General features: G+C 44.3%; 2 long non-coding RNA genes across 7 annotated transcripts in view; one reads left to right on the forward strand and one right to left on the reverse strand.

Moving 5' to 3' along the window:
• Window positions 1-26815, forward strand: part of LOC103786225 (uncharacterized) — a 277117-nt gene that overhangs the window by 234623 nt on the left and 15679 nt on the right. Inside the window, exon 11 of the long non-coding RNA XR_004671804.3 lies at window positions 255-342. This is a non-coding gene — a long non-coding RNA (uncharacterized LOC103786225). The remainder of the gene's footprint in view (window positions 1-254; window positions 343-26815) is intronic.
• The window catches only part of LOC129397910 (uncharacterized), a 162204-nt gene that overhangs the window by 11094 nt on the left and 124295 nt on the right, over window positions 1-26815 (reverse strand). For 4 of the 6 annotated variants that reach the window (XR_008625535.2, XR_008625533.2, XR_008625534.2 and 1 more), the window contains exon 3: window positions 5045-5106. The exons of the other annotated variants lie outside the window; for them this stretch is intronic. This is a non-coding gene — a long non-coding RNA (uncharacterized LOC129397910). The remainder of the gene's footprint in view (window positions 1-5044; window positions 5107-26815) is intronic. 6 annotated transcript variants of the gene reach the window in all.

The raw sequence follows: 26815 nt of genomic DNA on the forward strand, positions 1-26815 counted from the left end.
TGATAGGACAATAACGGTTTTTTGGTTGCTGAAATCCCATAACTAACACAATGCCTCAATAAGCTTTTAACCCACAGCCCCCATGCCCAGGTCTATAACAATGTTTTTATATGCCTATGGGGAAAAACAATTATGAGGCAAACATTTATAAAGTTAAATTTATTACATTTCTACTCCTATTTTTTATTCTGCTAGTGTATTGTTATATATTTTCCTACGTATTTAAACATTTTCTTCCTCTTATAAAATGTTAGTGATTTTAAATGATGGTGCATCCAGAATTGGTTCCTTCCGGTGGGTTCAGTCTTGCTGACTTCAAGAATGAAGCCACAGATGCTCACAGTGAGTGTTACAGCTCTTAAATATGGTGTGTCCAAAGTTTGTTCCCTCAGATGTTCAGATGTCTCCAGAGTTTCTTCCTTCTGGTGGGTTCATGGTCTTGCTGACTTCAGGAGTGAAGCCGCAGACCTTTGCAGGGAGTGTTACAGCTCTTAAAGGTGGTGCATCCAGAGTTGTTTCTTCCTCCCAGTGGGATTGTGGTCTCATGCAGACCTTGCAGTGAGTGTTACAGCTCTTAAAGGGGGCATGGACCTGACCATCCTGGCTAAAATACAGTGAAACTTCATCTCCACTAAAATTACAAATATTAGCCCGGAGTGGTGGCAGGTGCCCATAGTCCCAGCTACTTCGGAGGCTGAGACAGGAGAATAGTGAGAACCCGGGAAGCGGAGCTTGCAGTGAACAGAGATTGCGCCACTGCACTCCAGCCTGGGCGACAGAGTGAGACCCCATCTCAAAAAACAAAAACAAAAAAACAAAAAAAAAGGCAGCGCAGACCCAGAGTAAGCAGCAGCAAGATTTATTGCCAAGAGCCAAATAACAAACCTCCCACAGCGTGGAAGCAGACCCAAGTGGGTTGCCACTGCTGGGTCAGGCGGCCTGCTTTTAGTCCCTTATTTGGCCCCACCAACATCCTGCTGATTGGTCCATTTTACAGAGAGCTGATTGGTCCATTTTACATGGTGCTGATTGGTCCATTTTGACAGAGTGCTGACTGGTGCATTTACAAACCTTTAGCTAGACATAGAGTGCTGATTCGTGCATTTACAATCCTTTAGCTAGACAGAAAAGTTCTCCAAGTCCCCTACCCGATTAGCTAGACACAGAGCCCTGATTGGTGCGTTTACAAACGTTTAGTTAGACACAGAGTGCTGGTTGGTGCGTTTACGATCCTTTAGCTAGACAGAAAAGTTTTCCAAGTCCCCACCAGACCCAGAAGCCCAGCCAGCTTCACCTCTCAATGGGATTTTAAAAAATGTTTTTACTTGGCAAATAATGACTTAGCAACCTAATACCTACCTCTCAAAATATTTGTAAATCATACTGATCTATAAAATCTATTAAGTATGAGATTTGTTGATATAATGACTCATAAAAGCAATGTAATCCAAATTAAAATTTGTAAAGCACTGCATAATTTACATAGTATTTCTGTCTCGAGTATCTTTAAACCATTAAGTTAAGAGTGTGACTTTGGACGGGTGCAGTGGCTCACGCCGGTAATCCCAACACTTTGGGAGGCCAAGGCAAGCAGATCACCTGAGGTCGAGAGTTCAAGACCAGCCTGGCCAAAATATCGAAACCCCATCTCTACTAAAAATACAAAAATTAGCTGGACGTGGTGGCATGCCCTGTAGTCCCAGCTGCTCAGGAGGCTGAGACAGGAGAATCGCTTGAACCCAGAGGCGGAGGTTGCAGTGAGCCAAGATCGTGCCACTGCACTCCAGCCTTGGCAACAGAGTGAGACTCCATCTCCAACAAAAAAATGAAAGAAAGAAAATCTCCTGTAGTCACTTCTAGTCACCACAACAGTTTGATTTTAATAATTAGAAGACCTACTTCTATGCAGAAATATGAACTCCAGACCTCTGGATATGGGGACAGAAATTGCCGTGGCACTCTAAAAACTTTGTCCAAAGAAATGCTGTCTTCCATTTTCTTTGCCGTTAACCATTTTTTATCCTTGAGATGGTGTTGAGTTGAGCTGCAAAGCCGGCCTTGGCCACCTGCCCTGATAGTCTTGCCCAGATGCCCCAGCACCTTGCCCTGGAATGTGGCCAAATTGGCCACCTGCTGTTTTGTTCGTCCCTCTGATTTCTGTCTCGGTTGCTCTCTTTTGGAGTTCTGCAGTTGTGTATGTGCTTTTTCTTGTTCTGGGTCAGTTTTTTTCTCATCTGTCAAACCAGGACACATAATTTTACAAGGTCACACAGTGAGGAAAGCCTTGCTGAATCTTACTGCTACGATTCACGGCATTGCAGGGGCCCTGCTTTTAGAGCTGCAACAGATCTCAGAAGTTTTAGGCTAATTCCTTTGTTTTACAGACGACTAAAATGAAATCCAGGGAGTTTAAGTGGCATGACGAGAGCTAGAGGATCCCTTCTCAAGTAACTATGGAACAAAGCCTTCGAAACGCATACGTTGGTACAGAGTTAGGCTGAGAGGGGCCTGAGCTTACACAATGTGGGTGTCTTCTTTCAGAAAGAAGAAATGCAAAATTAAGTACACAATTGTTATCATTTAGAAAGATAAAAGAAATTACCGTGAATTACACACTTTCAAAACCTGTGAAATACCACAAACAGCATAAAATCCAAGAAAATAATATCTTTATTACTTAATTGTCCAACCAATCTCTGTAATTCCTGTTTTCTTATATTTTCTGCTGTATAATGTTTGATGGCCTTTTTTCTGACTACAGTTTTGTAATGTCATTTCTATAGAGATAATAGTGAGAAAATTCAGCCTTTAGCACAATCAATCACAATTTGGTTCTTATTGATAATTTGAAAATTTTTCTTCCAGTTTTACAACTCATTATTGGTAAGTCATGTAAGTGTTAGTGTTATTATCAAGTTGTGGATAACTTCTGTCAACTTTTTTTCATATGTAAGCTGTAAGATTTGGAAAACCTTTTGACAGACTGGCTTCTGACTCTTTTTCAAACTTTCATTCTCTTCCCTCCCCACGTACTTCCCATGCTGTGGAGGATGTTTGGCCTGGGAGATGACCTGTGATTCCGCACTTTGGGTCACATGCTGGGTGCATCAGTAGAATGGGCTTCCTGAGCATTCCCGGAAGCTATGCCCACACCAGGATGGCAGCAATGATTTTACTGTACCTGGAAGTAATGATGAGCTGTGTAAATGTAACCCAAACTAAGTGTATCCCAATCCTCCACTTGCTTTGACTTGGAGCACTGAAGGGCTGTGTCCTAGGTGCACATACACACACACTCATGCACATATACACATAGAGCCTTTTGCAGTTCCAAGCGTGTCCCTTAGCCCCATGAGGCAGTCAGTGGCTTCACCCCACCTCTTTGCTTCTCCCTCGGGAACATGCAAATTCCTCCAATGAAAAAGGGACCTCCAGTGCTGAGCTCAATTCTCCCTTCTGGAAGTTGGCTTGGTAATTCTTTACAATCTTGTTAGCACCTGAGCTTCAAATTATTTCTATGAGAAATTTTGGGTTACAGAATCTAGCATACAATGAAAAAGTAACCACACTTCTAGGAGATGCGACACCGTGTACAAACACCAGCTGAAACAGCTAACAATGGCAACAGAGCCACAAAGACTCCAGAGAGTGGAGGTAGAAATTTAATAGAAATAGAAGAAGAAAATAGAAAGTTTAATAGATATACAGACTTTTATATAATTTTTTTACTATGTTCAAGGAGATAAAAGACAATAGAATTTTAGCAGACATGAGAGGTTGTAGTGTATGCTACAAAAACCAAAGGCAAATTGGAAAACCAAAAAATTCAGTAATCAAAATTAAGAACTCATTGGCTGTCTTTGACAGATGAGTCATAAGGATAATCGGAAAGCAGGTTAGGAGAAAACAGAATAAAACATGATAAGGACAAATAATGGAAAACTACAGAATACTGGGTCAGAGACAGAGGATAGAGTAATAAGGCTTAACATCAGCAAGAGGAGAGAATATGCAAAAGAAATTTTAGAAGTGTAAGGACATAGGAAAAAACAAACTCAGTTTCTCCTGCTATACTCTCACAACACTCACACTTCAATAACCCCAGATGTGTGGAGTTTTTCCCCACATACCAAGCAGTTCTGCAGATGATTCTCCAGTGGACACCAGCTGGGTGTCTTCTAATTCGATTCAGCTCTGACACTGTCTAGCTGGAGATTGTGTCAGATCTCACAGGTTGGAGGCTCATTCCCACAAGTCTATCCCTCAGTTCGGATGCCAATTGCAGTGCAGGTGGTGACCTGTGCTTCTGACCAACCAGCTACAAACCAGGGATCCGCTAACCCCCTCCTTGGGTTTATTTAATTTGCTAAAGTGGCTCACAGAGCTCAGGGAAATTCTTACATTTACACATTTATTATGAGGATAAATTACAAAGGATACAGATGAACATCCAGATGGAAGAGATACATAAGGCAAGGAATGGGAAAAGGGGCACAGGGCTTCCATGCTCTCTCTGGATATACCACCCTGCAGGAGCTTGTACGTGTTCTGCTATCTGGAAGACCCAGGGCTCAGTCCTTTTGGATTTTTATGGAAACTTCATTAGGTAGGCATGATTGAATATATCATTGGCTGTTGGTGATCCACTCAATATTCAGCCCTTTTATCCTCCCTGGAAGTGAGAGAGGTGGTTGGGGTGTGGGGGAGTAGGAGGTGGGCTGAAAGTTTCAACCTTCCCTCTTGGGAGGGTTGAAAACAGCAAACAGCCCCCCACCTGAGACTATTGAGGGGCTTCAGTCATCTCATTAGCATACAAGAGCCACTCATCACTCCAGAGATCCCGAGGATTTTGGGAGCTATGAAGCAAGAAACCAGAAGACCAAATATACATTTCACAACATCACAGGAAGAGGCATGATTAAGAACTTTCCAAACTAATTACAAATGTAAAAAATCTGCAACATAACTTAAATGTCACAAAATCTAAAAAAAAAAATTATTATCAATTAACTTTCTGATGCATCTCTAAAACACTTTTTCTTACCTATTTTGGTTGTACCCTCTTTGATCATCTCCTCAAAATGCAACAGTTTTGCAGTACATTTTCTATAGAGAGAAGAGAAAGATAATTCAGACCCTTCTCTAGTGTGTTTGATTAAAATTTATTATTGAAGATTTAGAGAATTTTTTTTACTTTCCCTTTTCAATTTAATATTGGTCACATTATGTAAAGTTCAATATTGTCTAGATTTGAGGAAACATTCATTATATATGCACTGTAAGATTTGAGAAATAAAAATAAAATTCTAAGCCCCCACCCAGCTGAACAGATCCCCTCTTGGCCAAGGGGACCCTGAAGAAACCTTAAAAACTGAGTTCCTGGCCATGACAGGAGGGAAGGGCAGCCGGCCTTGTTACACCGCCTCCCTTGCTGACTGCCACTGGCTTTCTCTTTAAGGGTTACAGAGAAACCAGCCCTTTGGAAAGACTGGCTCTACCTATGATACCAACGAGCCCTCATGCTGCCCCTCCCTTACAGTTTTGACACAGGACTGACCAGCATTCCTTCCAGATGAGAGACTGCTGGCCACAGAGTGGCTCTGGCCAGTCTACGGACACTGCACACAGAGGGCCTCCATGTCCTCTGCTTTACCTTTTGATGTTTAGAGCCTACTTGTAATACATTTAAATGTTAAGTTGCCTCTCCGAAGTGAGCAGGGAAGCACGCTGCATGCCTGTTAGCTACTACACATGCCCTTGCCTCCCTTTTGTGAGTTTCCATCGCTCCTCCTATGACCTGCTGAACATGTATACTTAGCCAACCTGCTCAGCGTACATTCCAGTTCCCTTGACCCCCTCTCCTGAAGTACTTGTTATGGAGGTTACACTTCCCAGGCTGCAAGATGGCCAGCCTGCAGGCTGCGATGCTTTATGAGAAATAAAGCTCTTTTACCAAATTTATGAACCTCATTATTCTTCAGCTGCAGATTTCAGTTTTTCATGTTTTCATTTCAGTTTTTCATGTACAGTGACTAAACATATTCATTGAATTGATGACCTGCATTAGCTAGTTTGGTTAATGATTTCCTATAACAAACTTTTGTGAAGGTTATGGTATTTTCATTGACGTAACTAATTTGTCTCAAATCCACAAGACATTTAAATCTTACCCTTAATACGTTCATGAGATTCTTGCATCTTCATTGATTAGATTTTCCAATAATACAATGGCCTGTTCATGATTTTGACTCAGAATGTATTTGTTCTTTTTGATGGATTACTTTTTGAATTATCTGGACACTTTTTGGTTAAAATTGGTCATCTATATCAGAATAATTTCTATTAATTCCATCACATAGCTTCTTGACATTTGTTCATATTCCATTGAATTTAATGTGAATTTTTCTCTCAGGTCCTTAATAAATTTAAGCTTGACAAAGGACAACACTTCAAAATACATTCAAGTCAAGGGTTCATTTATTTTATTAAAATGTTTTTTCTTTCTTAATTGCTGAAAAAATGTGTTCCAAATTTATCAAATATGCCATTCCCATCAAAAAAGAAAGAAATCATGGTGAACTTCATTTTGACAAGATGTTGCTGACCCTGTGCAGATCACTTTACATCACTGATGATTGGAGGAATTTGTCTTCCCTCTGCTACACACAGCTGGGTGCTGTAGGATGCATTCTTATCGCTGGTCCTCAATCATCAGTTCTTCTGCTTGGTGAGTAGACACAGTGTGCAACAGGGACATTCCTAGAAGCCATCCCTACATTGGGATAATTAGCAATCGTTTAACAGTAAGAAGAGTGCCTGGAAGTCACATAAATTTATTCCATTAAATCCAAATTAATTATGTCCCCAACTCTACTGCCCCTAACTGGATCCCAGTTGGCCTGCGGGCACCACAGCTCACCCTGCAGAGGAGAAATTGATGAACGGGACATGAGCATGGAAAAAGATCCGAATCCGTTGCTCTTAAAGTAGCTTACTTTTGCAAATTGTGTTACATATGAGCACATGGGCACAGTGTTAGGGGCCCGCTCAAGAAATACATGCGCACATGGACACTGCCTGCGGTGCTCACCCAGGCCCTGGAAGGGGATCGTGCAATGAAGGGCACTGCAGCATCAGCTTTGTTTTATAGTAAATCTACTTTGGACACCTATTAATTAATTCATTTGGTCGTTTCTGTTAATTCTTAAAAATCCTACCACGCGCCAAGCACTGGGGGATATCGAGGGCAGGAGAACACTGTGTATGAGTGAGCCTAGTTCTCTTCTCCCTCCCCCTCCTTCTCAGATGCTCTTTTCCAATTTTACAAAAGAAAGACAGGCCTCTTCCTCACATTAGGGCACATTCCTCCAGGAGGTAAAAGTGCTTGGGGCAACAAGGAAACAATTCAAAATATTGGTGTTGAGAAAGCAAATGAGGAGCCAGCTTATTTTTAATACTTTGCCTTCAGTAAAATTAAAGGAAGATTTAATGAGATTGGCAGTTAATACAGCATTAAAAATAACTTTGATGACCAGTCATAATATGACTTCTGGCATATTACTCAGAAGTTCAAAGAATTGAGTGACATTGCACCAACAAATCCTTCACTTACCATCTACCTTTTTAGGTGAACAGAGTTTCTGTATAAAACAGAAATTAGTAAAAGATTCATTGCTGAGTTCTTTCTTATTCTAACAATATGTAGTGATTGTCCAAGGATGTGTAAGTGCAATTAAGAATCACACACATATACTGAAACATTTTTGAAAAGTTTGAAATGGGCAAAAAGATTACTGGGTGTCCGGTGCAGCACACCCTTCCAGGTTATCTCTGACTTTCATCATCTATGAGCTATTTTAGAACACTGTACGTTGAAAAAGTTGCATAGTAATACAAATAATTCTTGACCAAAGAAATGTTGAATTAGTTCCAGTGGTGATAACATTAATTATTGCCCCTGTAGATGCTGACACATTTTGCATCTATTTGTAAGTTCATTTCAACATTCCTAATTGCCCCTGAACGCCCCCCAACCCCAGCGCGCACGAGCGTGTGTGTGTTTTGTGTGTGTGTGCGTGTGTTGCACGTGTGTGTGTTGTGCGCATGTGTGTGTTGTGTGTGTGCGTGTGTGTATGTGTGTGTTGTGCGTGTGTGTGTTGTGCGCATGTGTGTGTTGTGTGTGTGCGTGTGTGTGTGTGTTGTGCGTGTGTGTGTTGTGTGTGCGTGTGTGTGCTGTGTGTGTTGTGTGTTGTGTGTGTTGTGTGTGTGTTGTGTGTGTTGTGTGTTGTGTGTGTGTTGTGTGTGTTGTGTGTGTTGTATGTGTGTTTTGTGTGTGTGTTGTGTGTTGTGTGTGTATGCGTGTGTGTGCATGTGTGTGCGTGTGTGTGTGTTGAATTCTATTTTGAACTGGTTGTAGTTGATATCTTACTGATGCCCTCCTTGGTTAATGATGTAAACAAAATCTTTGATATGTTCATTTTATGAAAGTCATGAGGATTTTACCTTTTAAAAATTCACACACACACACACACACACACACACGACAGAAAACAAACTTGACCTGTGTGCTTTCTACTTTTGAAGTGTATTGAGATATAATTTTTCCCTAATAAATGGCCAGTTTGGAGGTATGCTTTTTGCACTGTAACATGGATTTCTAACATCCAGGGCAAATAATATTATGTATCCCTCCAAATTAAAAAAAAAAAAGTCCTGACTAAATAACTTCATGGGAATCTCGAGGACTGCACGGATGAAAGCAAGTTTCTAAAGGGCACCTGAGCAGATGTGTATGGAAGCGGAGGCATCAGGAGAAGCCCTTTAGCTTGGCAGAATTCCGCTGCTCAGGACCATCCTGCTGTTATCGCCCATCGCTGCTCTGGGCTGATTGCAAACACCAGGGACTTCTTAGCATCAACCAGAGGATGCATCCCTGTCTCCCAGGGTCACTGTCTAACGTCCCTTTAGGCATGATGGCTCTGATTTTCTATTCCCAAGGGATTTTTTTCTGATCAGAAATAGTCCAAATCCTATTTGTCAATTGTACTGTTTTGTTTTTTGCTACCTGCTTTTCTGTTGTTACGCTTTCAATATCTTTTCAGTGAAACACTCCCCAGTAGCCTCCCCCAACTCCCCTGTACCCACTGTATCCACTCAGAAAAAAACCAACAAATTCATTGTTTACAGAAACTCAGAGGAGTGCTTAATTTTTGTCTGGAGCCAACTAATTATATCTGCAAAGTAACCAGAAAATTCCTCACAGTGTGTCAACTCCACAGCTAGGCAGAGGAGACAAAACTCAACCAGGCTGATGTATAGCGATTCAGACCCTCCCAGGAGCTGAATAACACCCCGGTGTCACCGTCCTAGCAGCATGTTATGTTAGATAGACACCTCTTCTGACTGGATGTGACTGGGCTTGAGATGAGCGAGGAAGAAATGGCTGACATTAGATCCATTTCTAGGGGTGGGTTTTAACAGGGCGTGGAGAGGGAGCAAGAGGGCATCTTGTGCTTGGCAGGAAAACTTGTACTGAGTAAATATGTGCCTGAAGGGAGGCCAGGAGACAGCAAAGGGAAGGAAGGAAGACAAGAGCACAGAGGGATCCCTAAGGGGGGCCACCAGAGAAACTTCCCTGAGACGCAGGAACATCCAAGATGCCTGGAAAGTTCCGTGCCTTCTCCCTGGGTTAGGAGGATCTGTAGGCTATAGAATGTCTATATTTGTCAGTGTGAGTTATACCTCCAGGGCGCACTCCTGTATTTCATCACACATGGGTTTTCTTCATCTCACAGGGCTGCAACCCAAGTCTATTTGTGAGCTCAAGGCCCAGCCCCTTAACATGTTTTCCCCAACTCTGAATCTTTTCATCTGCTTCCCACCAAGTCCTGGAGACTTCCAGGTGTTAACTGAAATGACTGTATGGGCACCAGGTTCAGGTGGAGCATGCCGATTATAATCTGGTTGGCTGAAAAACTTGTTGGCAGTTTCTTTCTTAACTCTCTCGTGCCAATGGAAAACAAGCCCACTGCCAAACCCCATTCAGTAAGAGGCACTAATGAACCTCCAGCAATCAGACCGTTGATGTCAGACTTGTTAGCTGGGGCCAACATTTGTGAACTTTGATTTTTAAGCCAGCTTTCACACACACATGCACAGGCACACGCACATGCACACACACGCACGTGCACACACGTACAAACACATGCATACACGTGCATATTTGGCAACATTTTACTTCCCTGCTACCCGCTTATCCATGAACCCACCTTTTCCCCAATCACCTAGAGATCTTTTACCTACTCCTAGGAAAGGTCAAGGTCACAAGTATATATCCTCAGTCTTCTGATAACAGAGAAGCAGATTCTAATATTCAAAATGAAGCTACAATGTATGTGAGCTTCTTTTTTTCTTTCTCTTTTTTTTTTTTTTTTTTTGAGACGGAGTTTTGCTCTGTCGCCCAGGCTGGCGCAATCTCTGATCACTGCAACCTCTGCCTCCTGGGTTCAAGCGATTCTCCTGCCTCAGCCTCCTGAGTAGCTGGGATTACAGTCATGTGCCACCAGAGCTAGCTAATTTTGTATTTTTTTAGTAGAGACGGGGTCTCACCATGTTGGTCAGGCTGGTCATGAACTCCTGACCTCAGATGATCTGCCTGCCTCGGCCTCCCAAAGTGCTGGGATTACAGGCGTGAACCACCGTGCCCAGCCAATTTATGTGAACTTTTAAGAGTAAGAGTCTGCCCCCCATATGCCTCAGCACAGAGCCTGGGCATATCAAAGTGGAGAAGGCGTCTGCTCACGCTCTGGATAGTGGGGTGCTGGCAAATACTTAACGATCAGCTCTCCAACAGTGAAGAGCCCTGGCAGCATTTGCCTATTTCTAAGGTGTAAATGTTCCCTTCATGAGTGATTATAAGCCACCAATACAAGGCCACTCAACATGGAGTTGTGAAGGACAGCACATGGTTTTCTCTCAGAAGCCAGCAGGAGCCAGCTTCAGCACCTGACTTGCTCTGGGCTTAGCTTACCATGAACCAATCTCTAAGCATAAATCAACTACCCAGAAGAGTAACAGCTTACGAAGTAATTAGGGTCAGATTTGGAAGTGGGGTGGTGAAGAGGATCTGAAAGGGTTTTTCACATTCAAATTTCCCAAGAATTCTCTTCAGCAGAGTAAGAGCCAGTAGTATCAGATACACACGGGAATGATCAGTCTCTTGAGATGGACAATATTTATCAAGCGTCTTCTCATGTAGCACACTTTAATAAAAGTCCAAGCCAAAAGGGGCCAACCTATGCCCTCTATGGCAATATAAATCTCCAGAAGTTGCTGACCTATTTACAGTTTGTGACCCAAGATTCTTTGTGCAATAGAAATAGGGTTTTGTGAAATTTTAGGATTTGGAAAAGACCTCACGGATTATCTATTCCAGTGACTTTATCAGACTCAAGATCCCACTCTTCCCCACTTTATGGAGGAATAATGGAAGTATGTTTTTGAGGTGTACAATCTGATCAGTTTTGTGTATGTATACAACTTTGGAACCATCCTTTAAAAAATATTCTGTAACACACCATGAAAGAAATTCATCCACTTAAAAATATGTTTTTAAAAATCAACGTAATGATGAATTGCTAAATGCTCAGGTAGTTTTGTGCCAAGAGGACACAGTGAAGAAGTCAGATGGGTGCGTGTGCTTAGAGAACCATCGGAAATCAACAGCGTCAGTATGAATGAATGAACAATGAACAATGAATGAATACATGTGGGGCTCAAAAGTGGGCAGCTTTGCAAAATGTGAGCTGATTTTCCAAACCAGTGCCCAATCTTGTTATTGTTCCAACAATAAAATTTAAAAAGTCTCAAGATTTACATGATCACTGTATATTAAACCTGTGTAAAGATTCTTTGTGCTTTTATGTAGAATGGGGTAAGATTCTAGGCACAGATAATGCTACAAGCAGGCCTCTCACCTACATGGCTATACAGCAGAACATCCTCAGATCCTGCAGAATGTGAGATAGTTATTTTGGGGAACAGTCCCGTGCATCATAGGCCATTGCTCCCCCGGTTCTTGTGACAACCCCAAAAGGGTCCCATTGCTCTTGGCAAGGCACAGATGTACTTTAATATATGTTTTGCAGAAACAGCTGTTGTGCTCGAGCTGTATTAGTTGTTTTCAGTCATAAATAACATAAAGTTCTGGCTCCCACTGGCTTGGACAACCCAAGAATTTATGACCTCACAGAACAGCTGCTCAATAATGTCACTGGAGACCAAGACTCCTGTTCCATCTTTCCTGCTGCCCTCTGGTTGGCTGCAGGCTGGCTGCACAGTCCAGCTCCTGCTGGACACCAGTCTCACCAGAGGAGAAGGGGATGTCTCAGAGATGCCCCTTCTGCAGGCTCCCTCATTTACCATGCCTCTCGGGCAAACAGGGCAAATGTGGTTGGCTAAGATGAGTCAGAATCGTCCCTGGGTGTCTTCATCTGTTTGGGCTGCTGTATCAAAGTACCATCAGCTGGTGGATTCTAAACAACAGAAATTTATAAACAGCCCTAGCAGTCCTGCAGGCTGGAAGTCCAAGATCAAGGTGCCGGCAGGTCACTGTCTGGTGGAGTCCCACTTCCTTCATCGATGGCTTCTTCTTGCTGTGTCCTCATGTGGATGGCGGGCCGAGGTGTCTCTCTTGAGCCTCTTTTATGAGGGCACAAATCCAACTCAGGAGGCTCCACCCCCATGACCTAATCTCCTCCCAAAGTCCCCACCTCCTAAACCGTCACCTTGGTGTTGGTTTCAACACACGAATTTTAGGGGGACACAGGATTCGGCCCATAGTATTCAGGCAGGAGATGACATCACTGTGAGCAGGGTGGAAACCGGATAAAATGGGGATTCTCAGAGGAAGAGAAGGGGGATTGGGGATGTGGCTTAGGCATCAACGGACAGCATCCAGTATGTGGAGAAACTGGTGAAATGTTGACTGATTGTGGGTGGGGCCAGGTGGAGAAGGGAGGTGAAGGAGGGTGGGGAGGCTGCACCCTGAGATCACTGCTCACCTTTGTGTTTCCTATGCCAGCAACAGCAGAGGCCAGCACGAGGGGAGGAACCCAGGCCTCCGACGGTCCCGGTGTTTTGGTCACCCTCCATGATCAGATGGCCACATGATGGGGGTGCTGGGCCTCAGTGGCATCTCACAGAACCCACAGGCCTGAAAACCATGCTTCCTGGTGCCTGCCCATGGCAGTGAGCGCCTCGGGGGTGGGCTGGATTTGTGTTCCGTTTCAAGCCTGGCACTTACTGTGACCATCACACATGAAGCTGGTGTTTTACCAAATGACTGAAGGCAGCTCTGGCTCTGGGCTGGCCGTCTGCCATGTGGGCTACTTGTGGGTCCACAGCCTGAATTGCCAGGCACATCTTCCACTTCATCCACCCCTGCTTCACTCACCCATCCTCCTCCCTCTCTATACAAGGGCCGTTTTAATTCCTGCTGGGAAATGCTGAGCAGAAAGTCACTTTAAGAACTGACTGTGGAATTCCTCCCTTGGACAGAGCTGACTTTGCTTAGGAATATATCTAAATGAGCATGTTTGTTTATGAAGACGAGGGCATGGCCCACAATGGTCAGGAAATGACCAAGAAACGGAGAAACTGCATGGTATTAGAAAATAACAGGAGATGGTGGGTGGAGACCAACAATAACACTTGAAAGAGAGGTGCGAGAGCACGTTGAGAGCATTTCCCCCATGTCGGGACACCAGAGACGTGGGGGAAAGTCAGCCAAGAGGCTCATGGGAGCAGCTCTGGAGGAGGGATGCCTGACTTCTTGTCTTGAATTATCTGCTACGCTGCGTGGTGTGCACCCCATCCCCATCCTCCTTAATCTTGAGTCAGGGTCTCTGATACACCCACCGACTTGTGTGAGCGTGGGGTGGTGGAAGCTGTGGCTGGGTTGGGGTGACATGGGACAGAGAGAAGGAGACGGTCACAGGAGGTGAGCTGTGCATGAGTTCAAGAGGTCAGGAAGTCAGAAGATTGGAACAAGAGGTGACCATGGGACTGTCACTCCCACGGAGTTTGCAGAAATCTTGGGTAGGGCCCTGGCCTTCCCACAGGATGTGGGAAGGAGGCTTAGCCAACTTTAGTTGAATCCTGGAGGACCTGGTGGCCCCACTGACTTCTATGTTACACAATCTCCTCCGTTCACTCTTCTGGCCAAAAATGGACACAGGGAATAAAGAAACCTAGAAACCCAGGATCTTGATACATCAAGTTTGGTGTGACTATAAATGCAAAATAGTACGTGATAGGCACCAGACAGCTCTGTTCACAGTTGCCCAAGCATCCATCCCGCTCCTAGTATCTGCAGTCCTAACAACTGGGCCAGGCACCAGGAACAGCAGGCGTGTGGGCTCTGGTTGCCTCGGTGAAGGATTCCTCACATTGGACCCACTACCCTATGGCTGTCTAACCAAGTCAGGCATTTCCCTCACTAGCTTTTACAAACAATCTACTATTCACCACCTTGTGGCTGGTGGGGCTGACCTGGCCTTGGGAGTCTGGAAGCTAATCTACAGGAAGGGACTTCTGGGCTGAGTCTCAAAGGATGGGATGGTGTTAGCCAGGCAAAGAAAGGAGTTTGATGAGTAACAAGCATTCCAAAAGTCCCCACGGCTCGGCCTGTCTCTGCAATGGTTTGATCAGAGTTGTGGTGTCCCATAAAGGAGAATTGCCTGCAAAACGACTTGGATGTTAGGTCTGTTAACCCTTAGCTCTTTCTATGTATGTGGCTGCACACACAGGCAAACGCACATCGCGTCCTTTCCTCATCCTCCAGTGGATGGGAAGCTCTGATGTGTGTGTGTGTGTGTGTGTGTGTGTGTGTGTGTGTGATTTATGTCAGTCTTTGCTGTACAAAGAATGAGGATATGGTGGGGAGGATGAATAGAGGTTGCTCTTATAATTAGATGTGTGGGAGATTTTGATTGCTTATAAGACAGCAGTCTGAAAAATGACACAGTACAGCAGAGGTTAAGAGTACAGATGCCCCTCCATTTACAACAGGGCTACAGCCCAACAAACCCATCCTAAACTGGATTTGTTGTAAAATATCCTAAGTGGAACATGTGTGGCTGATGGAGTGGGGCTCGCTGCCGCTGCCTAGCACCATGAAAGAAGTACGGTTTCTATGAAGGCGTCACACCATCCTGAAGTCGAATCATTGTAAGTCAGGGATGGTCTGTACACACTTTGAAGCAATTGTCTTCGATATCTGGTTCTGCCAAGTTCAAGCTACGCCAGCTTCCTGGCATCTCTGTGACTCACGTCTCTGTTTCCCATGGCAACCCATCTGACACCATCCATCTCATGGGCTGGTTGCGAGTGGGGACTGAGATCATGCAGGTGAAGCACTTGCAGAGTGCTCACTAAACATTAGTAAATGTTACTGTTTTCACACAGGGGAGGAGCAGATCAAGATGACTCCTTTAGCTTCCCCACTCATTGAGGAGCAAATGGCATGAAGCATCTGCCTCTGGATCAAAGAGAACAATCCATTTCTAGAGGTTCTATTTTACAAATTTGGTTCTCTTTACAAATGTGCTCACTCGTCTTCAAAACTCTAAAGTAATAAAATATTTGTTGAACATTAAAATATTAAAATAAATAATTAAAAACATTAAAATAATACTTGGCTGGGTACAGTGGCTCATGCCTGTAATCCTGGCACTTTTGGGAGGCCGACATGGGAGGATTGCTTGAGGCTAGAAGTTCAAGACCAACCTGGGCAACATAGAGAGACTCCATCCCTACAAAAAATAAAAAGATTAGCCAGGCATGGTAGTGTGCTTCTGTAGTACCAACTACTTAGGAGGATGAGTTGGGAGGATCGCTTGAGGCCAGGAGTTTCAGATTACTTTGGTTGTATTAGTCGGTTCTCACATTTCTTTCAGTAACTATCTGAAACTGGGTAATTTATAAAGAAAGGAGGTTTAATTGGCTCACAGTCCCACGAGCTGTACAGGAAGCATGGCTGAGGAGGCCTTAGGGAACTTTCAATCATGGCAGAAGGCTAACAGGAAGCTGGCACGTCCTACACGGTGGAAGCAGGAGGAAGAGAGTAAAGGGGGAGGCGCTACACACTTTTAAACAACCAGATCTCATGAGAACTCCTCACTGTCATGAGAACAGCAAGAAGGAAGTCCTCCCCCATCATCAAATCACCTCCCACCAGGCCCCTCCCACAACATTGCGGATTACAATTTACCAAGAGATTTGGGCAGGGACACAAATCCAAACCATATCACTGAGCAACAGAGCGAGATCCTGTCTCTACATAAAATAAAAAAAAAATTTGCCATGCATGGTGGTGGCCCATGCCCATAGTCCAAGCTACACAAGAGGCTGAGGTGGGAGGATTGCTTGAGCCCAGGAGTTCGAGGCTGCAGTGAGCTATGATTGCGCCACTGCACTCTAGCACTGTAGCCTGGGTAACAGAGCAAGACCTGTCTGTAAGAGAGAGAGACATACTCTTTTTTCTACTTCTTATCACTGTATGCAGTAACTATGTGTTGGGTGGGTTCTTGAGGATGAATCCAGAGGGTCCAGGAAAATTCAAAATATCCCTGGGAAATTGCAGGCTAATAATGTCCCCAGGGCACCTTTGTAAGCATGTATCTGAGCAAGCATTGAGTTAAGAGATGGAGACTCGGGTCTGAATTCTGGTCTTTAAGGCCTCAGTTTTTATACCTCTCAAACAAGTATAATTTGCTTTGCTCTTGTGATTTGTAAGATTAAATTGTATCTATATAAACAAAAGTGCTTGTAAAAATATGATTCATTCCACAGGTGAAAATGATACCTGTGCCCATTTCTCATTTGGTGTTGTTCTCTTAGGAAGCAGTCACTTCTTCAAGAATTTCTCAGGACACAGGAAGAAAGAGTGACTGAAATAATTTCTTGATAATTGCCAAGCATTCGGGGGATGAATGTTTTGTTTATTTGTTTTTTTAGATATATTATCTCACTCTGTCACCTAGGCTGGGGTCAGTGGTACAATCATAGCTCACTGCAGTCTTGAACTCCTGGGCTCAAGTGGGCTCAAGTGATCTTCCCACCTCAGCCTCCTGAGTACCTGGGACTACAGGCACATGCCACCAAGCCCAGCTAGTTTTTGTTTGTTTGGGCATTTCTGTTTTTGTGTAGAGATGAGGTCTTACTATGTTGCCAGACTGTTCTCAACCTCCTGGCCTCTAACGATCCTCCAGCTTCTATCTTCCAAAGTGCTGGGATTACAGGTGTGAGCCACCAGGCCTGGCCTGAAAGGTGGGTTTTAGATGTCATATACTACTGCTGTTGCCTACAGTGATTGACGTGATTAAGCTGCCACAATTCAAAAGCAAGACAGCTAGTCCTGGGCGAGCCATTAAGAGTTCTGGAGCAGAGGGAAAATGAAAGTCATTCCCTTTCACGGGTGTAACTTTCTTTCCCAATGGCCCCCAAGACAACTCCCATTGGGGTGATTGAAGGGGGCACTTAAAGAAGGCATCACCAGGTCTAGTTTCTCCATAAAACGTCCCTGGTGTAAAGTTTGCTGTATGTCTCTCAATAGCCACTTTGAATGGCTCTGTCATTAGGAAAGAATTCAGTGGCCTTACATTAATATAAGCTAATGGTTTCTGGAGGATTTTTCAGCAGCAAATAATAAGTTTAAGCAGCCTCCTGAGAAGGTTGAATGACGTACAAGCTCTAAAGCACCTGAGAGCAGTATGTCTGCCCTCTCCAGGAGCAAAACGTTGGTTATTGAGCTTAATTTGCCTGAAAGCCACTAGCTCTGACATCGTATCCGTACTTGACCCTCCTATTTCTCCCATCACCATGGATGACTCTTTTGTTCTTTTTTTTTTGAGATGGAGTCTGTCTGTCACCAGGCTGGAGTGCAGCGGCGCGATCTCGGCCCACTGCAACCTCCACCTCCCAGGTTCAAGCAATTGTCCTACCTCTGCCTCCTGGGTAGCTGGGACTACAGGCATGTGCCACCACACCCAGCTAATTTTTGGATATTTAGTAGAGATGGGGTTTCACCACATTGGCCAGGAAGCTCTTTTGTTCTTATCTCATGGTGTCTACTGCAGAAAATGCCTCTGTGCATGTGTTTCTACGTGTAAAGAAATTGACACACTGATTTTGCTGACAGCATGGTAGAGAAAAACAGTTGACATCAAGTCACAATGCAGTGCGCTGAAGTGTGTAGGAATGCTTGGGTGGACCTGAAAGACTGCCAGTTAACATTTTTTCTGACACTAAACTTTTCGGAGTTCTACACCAATGACATAAGAACAAACAATAATCTGATATATTACACATATATAACACACATAACATAAAATTTACTGTTTTAACCTTTTTTTTGAGAGATGGGGTCTTGCTCTGTTGCCCAATCTGGAGTGCAGTAGCATGATCATAGCTCACGACAGCCTTGAATTGCTAGGGCTCAAGCCATCCTCCCATCTCAGCCTCCCAAAGTGTTGGAATTACAGGCATAAGCCACTGTGCCTGGTGGCCTGTTTTAACCATTTTTTAAGTTAACCATTTTAAGCTCTGAGGCATTAAGTACATTCACACTATTGTGCAACCATCACCATCACTTACCTTTAGAACTTTCTCATCTTCCTCAACTGAAACTCTTTGTCCATTAAGCAGCTTTCATTTTTATTGGAAAATAGGCAGGTTGTTGAGGATGACTGTTCACCGTGGCACACGGACGTGCACAGACAATACTCTCAGAGGAATGCCATTCTGGGTTGTGTCTCCATGGGAAGGGGGTCATCAAAGCAGGCTCTTTGGGGGCTCACAGAATGATGGGGAGTTCAGATTAGTACCCCAGCCATGGGGAGGGCCTGCAGTAACAATGTGAAGGAGGGCAGCTGGATGCCCCCCAGCGGTGCTGCAACTTCATTTCCTGCATGCTGACCGGCTTAGCAGTCCCTCCTGGGAGTGTGGGAGTACAACCCAGCTCCTGCGTATGGTTCACATGCTGACCCTTCAAAAAAATACCATCTGAAAATTTGGCTATTGCCAAATTGCCCCAAAGAAATGATCTTTGAGCAAAGGGAAAAGTATTTGTCACTCCCAGCCTGGTGAGTTTTCTCCAAAGCAAACAGATGTGCCCTTCCAAAAATAACCATTCTGCCCATTGGGTCATAACTGTTTACATTCGGTCAGAGCCATAAAGAGCCAGGATTTAGGCCAGCAACACTGTGAAGAGGGCATCTCCTGGATGAAGGCTCTTGTTCTGCTCTCTGGAAAAGGTTTTCAGGAGAAAAGGCGGAGCCTCCCAGAGAGGAAGAAGGAAACAAGAGAGAGCAAAGGCAGGAGGGATTGGAGGAACGTGGTGGGTGCAGTGCCTTGGGCTCGGTCAGTGCACCCTGCTGCAGGCCTGGCCCTGGTACTTCTGAGGGCGACCCCCAGTTGCTGTGGGCCTGCTGGCATTGTTGGGGAGGAGGGCGGGCGGCAAGAGTGGGGTGTTTCTGGGGAGTTGATGGCATTTAGAAATTATTTTCTGAAACATAACTCTAATGTCTTGTGTTTTCATGATCTGAAATTGCCTTGGGAGCCTTTTAGGCTTACTGGAGTCCCAGGGGCGCTTAGCAGCCCTCCGTGGAAGTTGTGGTGAGCAGCCGGAATGTTGACCCAGGAGCAGAAGCCACCCGGGGCAGTCATAACCGCCCGCAGGCCAGCAGCATTGTGAAATAGCCCTCCTGAGGGGGAACGCTCACATAGCCGGGAGGGAGTTTGGGGAAGAAAAGAAGGAGAAAGGACAAAGGCAATAGCGTGAAGGGAAAGCCTGCTGCATGCCAAGCACCTGGCTGCAACGTTCAGGTCTTCAGAGATCGTTTGACTTTAAGGAAAAGCTCCGAGAGCTTCAATAACTTGTTCAAGGACACGTAGGGTATGAGTGTGTGCAAGTGCGGGTCTCCACATGTCCCCAGTCACAGGGTGCTCCGAAGACGCTTCAGGCTTCCTGACTACTTCCAGCTAGAAGGAATGCTGACGATCAAAAATATTTCAGATAGTTTCAAGAAGAAACAGACATTCAGAAAACCACAGAAAAGTTTTTTTTTGAAAGTCTTAGCAATAGTTTGCATTTATATAGTAATAAAATGATAGATTTTATGTGTAAATCCAAGAGAGTTTACATAGATATGCAGTATTTAAAAGACTGTCCTATGAAGCCAGGTGCTAATATTCCCATTTTACAGATGAAGACACTGAGATTCAAAGAGATGAAGTGACTTCCCTCTAGGTTCATAAATGAAGAAAGAGGAAGAACTAGTTCTAGAACCAGATCTTCCCATAGTTAAATTCTTTCTGTAACGATCCATTGCCTTTGAGTAGCTCAATGTAATGCATTTTAAATTTAGATTGATCAAAAGGTAACTGTCAGTGAAATTATAGTTTTGTTGGTCCGAAAGCCTTTTTAAAAAGATTTTTGTTAAAAACACATAAAACAATTATTACCTGATAAACTGAGATTTTGAAATGCCAAGCTCTTTCCAGACTAACGTCTGTGTGAGTCTTGGATCCTCTGAATGACTTTTGCAGCATTAAATATATAAAACATAACACTGAGTTAAACTATTGATCATAAGGGAGGGGAAGGATGGTTAAGAAAATTTGGAAGAGTTAGGCAAGAGTGTAGAAAACTGTCAGTTTATTGGAAAAAAAAAGACTAGGTTTTATGCTATCCAATAAATATTGTATTTCTTGTAGTCATTTTCTGTTGCCCAACCTGTGCAAAGTACCCTAAGAGGGAAGAGAAGTTGTCTGAATGGAGTGCACCTCAAGGTCTTGGGGGAATTTAGCAACAGGCTGTGCAAGAGATCGACATATTGTAACTTTTGCTAAACTGAAGAACCTTAATTGCTGTTTCCCAACCAGGAAGGAAGAAAATGATTTTGATGTGTGAAATGCAGAGTCAAATAGATTTCCCAGAAGAATTTCAACTGTGGAATGAAGGGCTGTGGGAGTTATGATGAAGCGTCAAGCCTGGAGGGGAGAGAAGAGGGGAGGAATGGTGTCAAAGAGTGATTGATAACAGAAGTGTCCAGATGTTTTTATTATTTACATTTTACTCCCAGTGCTGTATGTGTAAATACTAGCAAGGTTAGTAACAGGAGTTACAAAAGATGCTTAACCTCTATCAGGTTATGTGACTCATCCATGGCTACCCCTGGCCTGGACTCCCCTCCGAGACTGGGGCCTGCGTACCCCACTGCCCACTTCACATTTCCTCTGAGATACACAGAGCAGCTCAATTTCCACACTTCAAAACCACACTTGGGGTTTCCCATGGAAGCCAGTGGATGTCCAGCTCATTCAGTCTCTGAAGCCCAGGACCCAGTTCCAGAGGGTAAAAGTGAACAACCTCCTCCCTTTTCCTACCAGTTCCCACCTCGTCTTCACTCACTCCTCACCCCTCCTCACCCCTCCTTACCCCTTCTCATCTCCTCCTCACCCCTCCTCATCTCCTCCTCACCCCCTTCATCTCTTCCTTACCCCTCCCCACTTCTCAGCCCCCCTCATCTCCTCCACACCCCTCCTCATCTCTTCCTCACTCTTCCTCATCACCTCCTCACCCCTCCTCATCCTTCATCTCCTCATCTCTTCCTCACCCCTCCTCACCCCTCATCTCCTCCTCACCCCTCCTCACCCCTCCTCATCTTCTCCTCACCCCTCATCTCTTCCTCACCCCTCCTCACCCCTCCTCACCCCTCCTTATCTCCTCCTCACCCCTCCTCACCCTTCCTCATCTCCTCCTCACCCTTTCTCATCTCCTCATCTCCTCCTCACCCCTCATCTCTTCCTCATCCCTCATCTCCTCCTCACCCCTCCTCATCTCTTCCTTACCCCTCCTCATCTCCTTCTCACTCCTCGTCATCTCCTCCACACCCCTCCTCATCTCTTCCCCATCCTTCCTCATCACCTCCTCACCCCTCCTCACCCCTCATCTCCTCCTCACTCCTCCTCACCCCTCCTCACCCCTCATCTCCTCCTCACCCCTCCTCACCCCTCCTCACCCCTCCTCATCTCCTCCTCACCCCTCCATATCTCCTCCTCACCCCTCATCTCCTCCTCATCCTCAACTCCTCCTCACCCCTCCTCATCTCCTCCCCACCCCTCCCCATCTCCTCCTCATCCCTTCTACACCCCTCCTCATCTTGTCTTTACCCCTCCTCACTGCTCCTCATCCTCTCCTCATCTCCTCCTCACCTCTGCTCACCCCTCCTCGTCTCTTCCTCACCCCTCTTCACCCCTCCTCATCCACCCCTCACTCACTCCTTACCCTTCCTTACCCTCCCCCATCCTTCCTCCCCCCCACTCAACCCTCCTCACTCGCCCGTCACTGCACATTCTCAGCACCCTCCTTCCCCAGTCCAGGACATCAGGGTCTTTGTCTTGGACCAGTGTGTAGCCTTTAGTCAGCTCTGCCAAACCCTCTGCTGCCCATGCCAAATGAGTTCTGACTCTGCAGCCAGATTAATCTTGATAAAAATGAAACTTGCAACACATCAATAGATTGTGTTAATTATTTCACAATGTATTCATATATCATAACATTACGTGGTGTACTGAAAGCATATACAATTTTCATTTGTCAGTTATACCTCAATAAAGTTGGGGAAAAGCACAAAAAGCCATCAATGGCTTCCTCCTGTCCTTAGGGGAATGCGCTGTTCATATGGTGTCTGAGACCCTGGCAGGGGTGGCCCCACCAGTGCCTCCAGCACCCCCTCACCCTGCTGCTCCCAGCCTCAGCAGACCCTCACCCTCACCATGCAGCCTTACCACCCACCCTCTGACACACCCCGTCTTACATGTTGGTCTCCCTGCCTGGGCAGACATGTCTTCCTGGCTTTGCTGAGTTAACTCCCACCTACCTCTCCTTGTCCTTCAGACCGCAGCTGGGTCCTGACTTCCCTGTTGGGCGGCGCCCCCTGTTGGAAGAGCCTGGAACTCCCGTTGCCTCTGTTTGGAAAACCTTTCAGAATCCTAATTTAACTCCCGTTCATGACTATTGAACGATGGCGTCTGCCTCTCTGGTCTGGAAGCCCCACACAGGCAGAGACCGTTTCTGGCTTTGCCGTCTATATTTTTGAATTGAAAGAATCAGTAATAAGTGAAATCCTAACTGAGCAGGAAATTACTGACAGCGTTTTTGTGGCTGCCATTCCTATGGAAAGCCTGACCATTCAGTCCCGGAGCATAACTAAGTTATGTTAATTTAGACAAGATAAGAAATAGAGAAGTGGTCATGGTAAGAACAGCCATGGAAGTGCAAACCTAGAAGATTATGGTAAAAAACTCACTCTGGCAAAATGAATCTGTAATATCATTAATAACATTAGATTCTGTGTGAATTAAGTTTGAAAACACTTAGCCAGACCTCTTAGTTTCCTCTTTCTTCTCATTTTAACGAGAAGGCAAAGACAGGGCTGCTTTCTGCATATGATAACTTCCTAATTTTCTAGTGATTTACCCTCCTTTCTTACTTTTTCTGTTATCCTGGAGTTTTGGCTATCTCTGTACAATTAGACATGACTTTGGAGCTCTCAGAGGAAGAATCCTCACATATTCGGAGAATGTGGGGTTTGAGAAGAACTTTGAACGGTGTCCAGCTTTGAAAGATCTTGGAAAACTTCACAGCCATCTCAGCTTGCTTGTCATGATTTCTGTGTATTTTCACTTAAGTCTTTCAATGTACACATCTGAAATTTTGTGAATAAATTTGGTGTTAACCAATTGATCAGCAACTCGATGGTTTTATCGACTTGCTAAAGTTGAAAGTTAATCTCTATCCAGGGAGGTTTACTAAGTGGAAGTGTGAGTTTGGGGTGAGGCTCCCTGTTCTGTGAGTGTTTGCCTGTGCGTCCTGCTCTGTATCTGCATTAACGTTCTGAAGTTACATGAAATTTACAAAGGCGACGGAAACAAGAAGTGATTACATATCCATGGGAACTTGGGGATACTGTAAATCAGCCCCCCTGGCTCTGAGGACTGACCTGACATTTTGGCTTTTAGATTTTGGGAACATAATTCAGTCTCAGTGCTGGGTTCATCTATGTGGCTTCTTCCCAGAAGAGCCTGAAAAACGTCCTGAGAGTTTTCAGATTACAGCTTATTAAAATTCTTAAATCATCTCAAGAAGGGAAATAGAACCTGAGTAAAACAAGTAAGCCTGGTGTTTTATACTAAACAATTGTGATGAATTGGGCTGCCATGGAGAAACATTTCAGGCTTTGGTTGAATTTAAGTCACATACTCATGGCTGTATAATAATAAGTATATTATGCTTAAGATACATGTCTGTGCATGCCCCATGTAACACAATATTAAGAAACTTGAGGCCAGCTTTCAACAGCTGAAGCAGAAGTTTCAACAATTTTCCTATGAATTAGCATCATTCTGAATTAGCAGCTTGGTTAGACAGCCAATTTGGACAATTCAGACCCCAAAGTGGTGTCTTAGGTCTGATTTATTTGTTTTGGCTGTCTAGGTAACTCCCAGTCGCTAGACAATATTCATGGGGAAAATGGGAAATGCCCTTCTTGTGTGGATGTCTCCTTTCTGGGCCAGTATTTAAATATGAGTTGGTAAGACTTTGCCTTTCCTGTGATTGAAGGAATGACTTCACAAGGTCTTACATTTTTACTTTTCATTCTTGAAGCCCAGACAGCAATGGAACTTCAAGAGCCCTGGAAAGCCCCTGACGGCAATTGCGGGATGACATGTTTTAATTGACAAAAGAGCCCCTTGGCTAAATTCTCAGCTTTGTAGAACTTGTCAGAAGTGTTCAGTTTCAAGCCAAAAAGCTGCCAGAATGAGGGCCAATCATTAATGACAGAAAGATTAGGAGAGCAGACATCAGCTGGCTGTTCACCAGCACATAATGAGATGAAATGCTGAGAGTCAACTAAGGGCAGTTGACCCACAGCCAGTACTTCATAGGAGGGTACCTCAATGCCAAGTGCCTACTACCTCACCCTGGCATTTCTAACACACATAGCAACGATTTGTCTGTGCCTCATGATACAAAAAATATGATGCTCTGAGTGTATCCCTAACTCATTTTTTTTTCTTTGTTGCACATTTACACTGTTTCAGGCATAGGGGAAGATGGAAGAGTGAAAAAAAGCAAGTGAATACACTACCCAACTTATTTACTGAGCAAACGCTAGAGAGTGGATCCTGCATATTCCAGTGGTCAACACCCACACACAGTGGACCCCATATAATCCATTGTGGATTATTTTTCCAGGCTGTAAATTATCTCTAAGAAAAGTTTTTTCATTTCTGAGTTATACATGAGGTTGATGGATGACTTAACAAAAATACAGTGTGGAGACATCTGTGAATGCATCTGAAGATAATTCTGCCCTTGCCTTGGACATTGTGGTTTTTGACTTGTTCTTGGCGATTGAAGATGGTTGCTTTTAGCTTTACAATGGCTACAGGTGGAGTGGGGAACTTTTTTTTTTCCATTTGCTTCCTGGCAGCACCCCTTTCATGGTACCAAGTCAGAAGAGCAAGGTGCATAGAGGAACTGAACTCCAGTTGATCAGTCTTGAGATTTACTGTTTGTTGTGATTTCCTAGAAAAGGAGTTGGAATTTGGCCAAGAAACTTTCTGAATATTTATATTTTCCCCTTGACTGTGGAATCCCCATTAATGTAAACAATGACGGGAGAAAAAATTACTACATGAGTATTTGCACCTTCTCCCCACTCCCACTCAGAGAAGGGCATCTGTCTTAACTTGCTTCACTTCTGAGTCTTTATTGGACAGAGATTATGTGAGGAGATAGTGGTGAAGACAGAGAATCCAGGAAGAGTTGATTGATTTCCAGAAAGTTACAGGTGAAAAGAAAGGGATGGATGGACAGGGAGAAGGGTGAGCATCAGCTCAGACTGACTCAAAGGAGTATTTTGGGGAGAAGGAAGAGGGAAGATTTAGGGGAAGTTGACATGCAATTCGGACATTCAAAGAAAGAGAATGATGGGGAAGAACATTTTCCTTAGTCCTTTGTGAGTTTTTATTTGTTTATTTTATTTTACTAGTTTATTTTTGCAGAGATGGCATCTCGCTATGTTGCCCAGGCTGATCTCAAACTCCTGGCCCCAAGCGATCCTCTCTCTTTGGCCTCCCACATTTTATTCATTTTTAATTAATAGAATCCCCTTCTGCATTTCTAAGGGACTCCAATAAAACCTATTTTAATTGTTTTTCCAATTAACATGTGGATGACAGTGTTTCTTCGTATTTACACCTTGCTAAGAATGAGTGGCAAAGTGTCTGGGTTTATGTGGTGACCTATGTAATGGAAGCCATGCCCAAAGGATGCTGAACATTAGTGTGAAGAGGGGCGGCTGTGTCAGAGGCCCACGTATCCAGAGGCTTGTGTGGTGCTTGTGATGCTTGGGTTTGATGTGCAGGTCGTAGATATCCAAGTATCCCAGCTCTGTGCCCACTAAATCACCACGGTCAAGTTTCCAGGGACAGCTGGAATGAATGATTAAACTGCACACACAAATACATACTAGCACGTCCACTTGTACGCGTTTCCAGTAGGTACATTCCTTGAAATAAAATGGTTTGTTTTAAACCTCGTGTGTAACTAAGGCGGGGCAAAAACTTTGAAGCCCAAAAAATATCATTTTCTATTTTCTAAAAAGCTGCTATTTTCAAAAACAAAACGGGGCAGAATAATCATCTCAAAGTGAAACCGTCAGTGCTTGGTAGTTTTCCATCTGTG

This window comes from Pan paniscus, chromosome 5 (genome assembly GCF_029289425.2).
Source record: "Pan paniscus chromosome 5, NHGRI_mPanPan1-v2.0_pri, whole genome shotgun sequence".
Taxonomy (NCBI): Eukaryota; Metazoa; Chordata; class Mammalia; order Primates; family Hominidae; genus Pan; species Pan paniscus.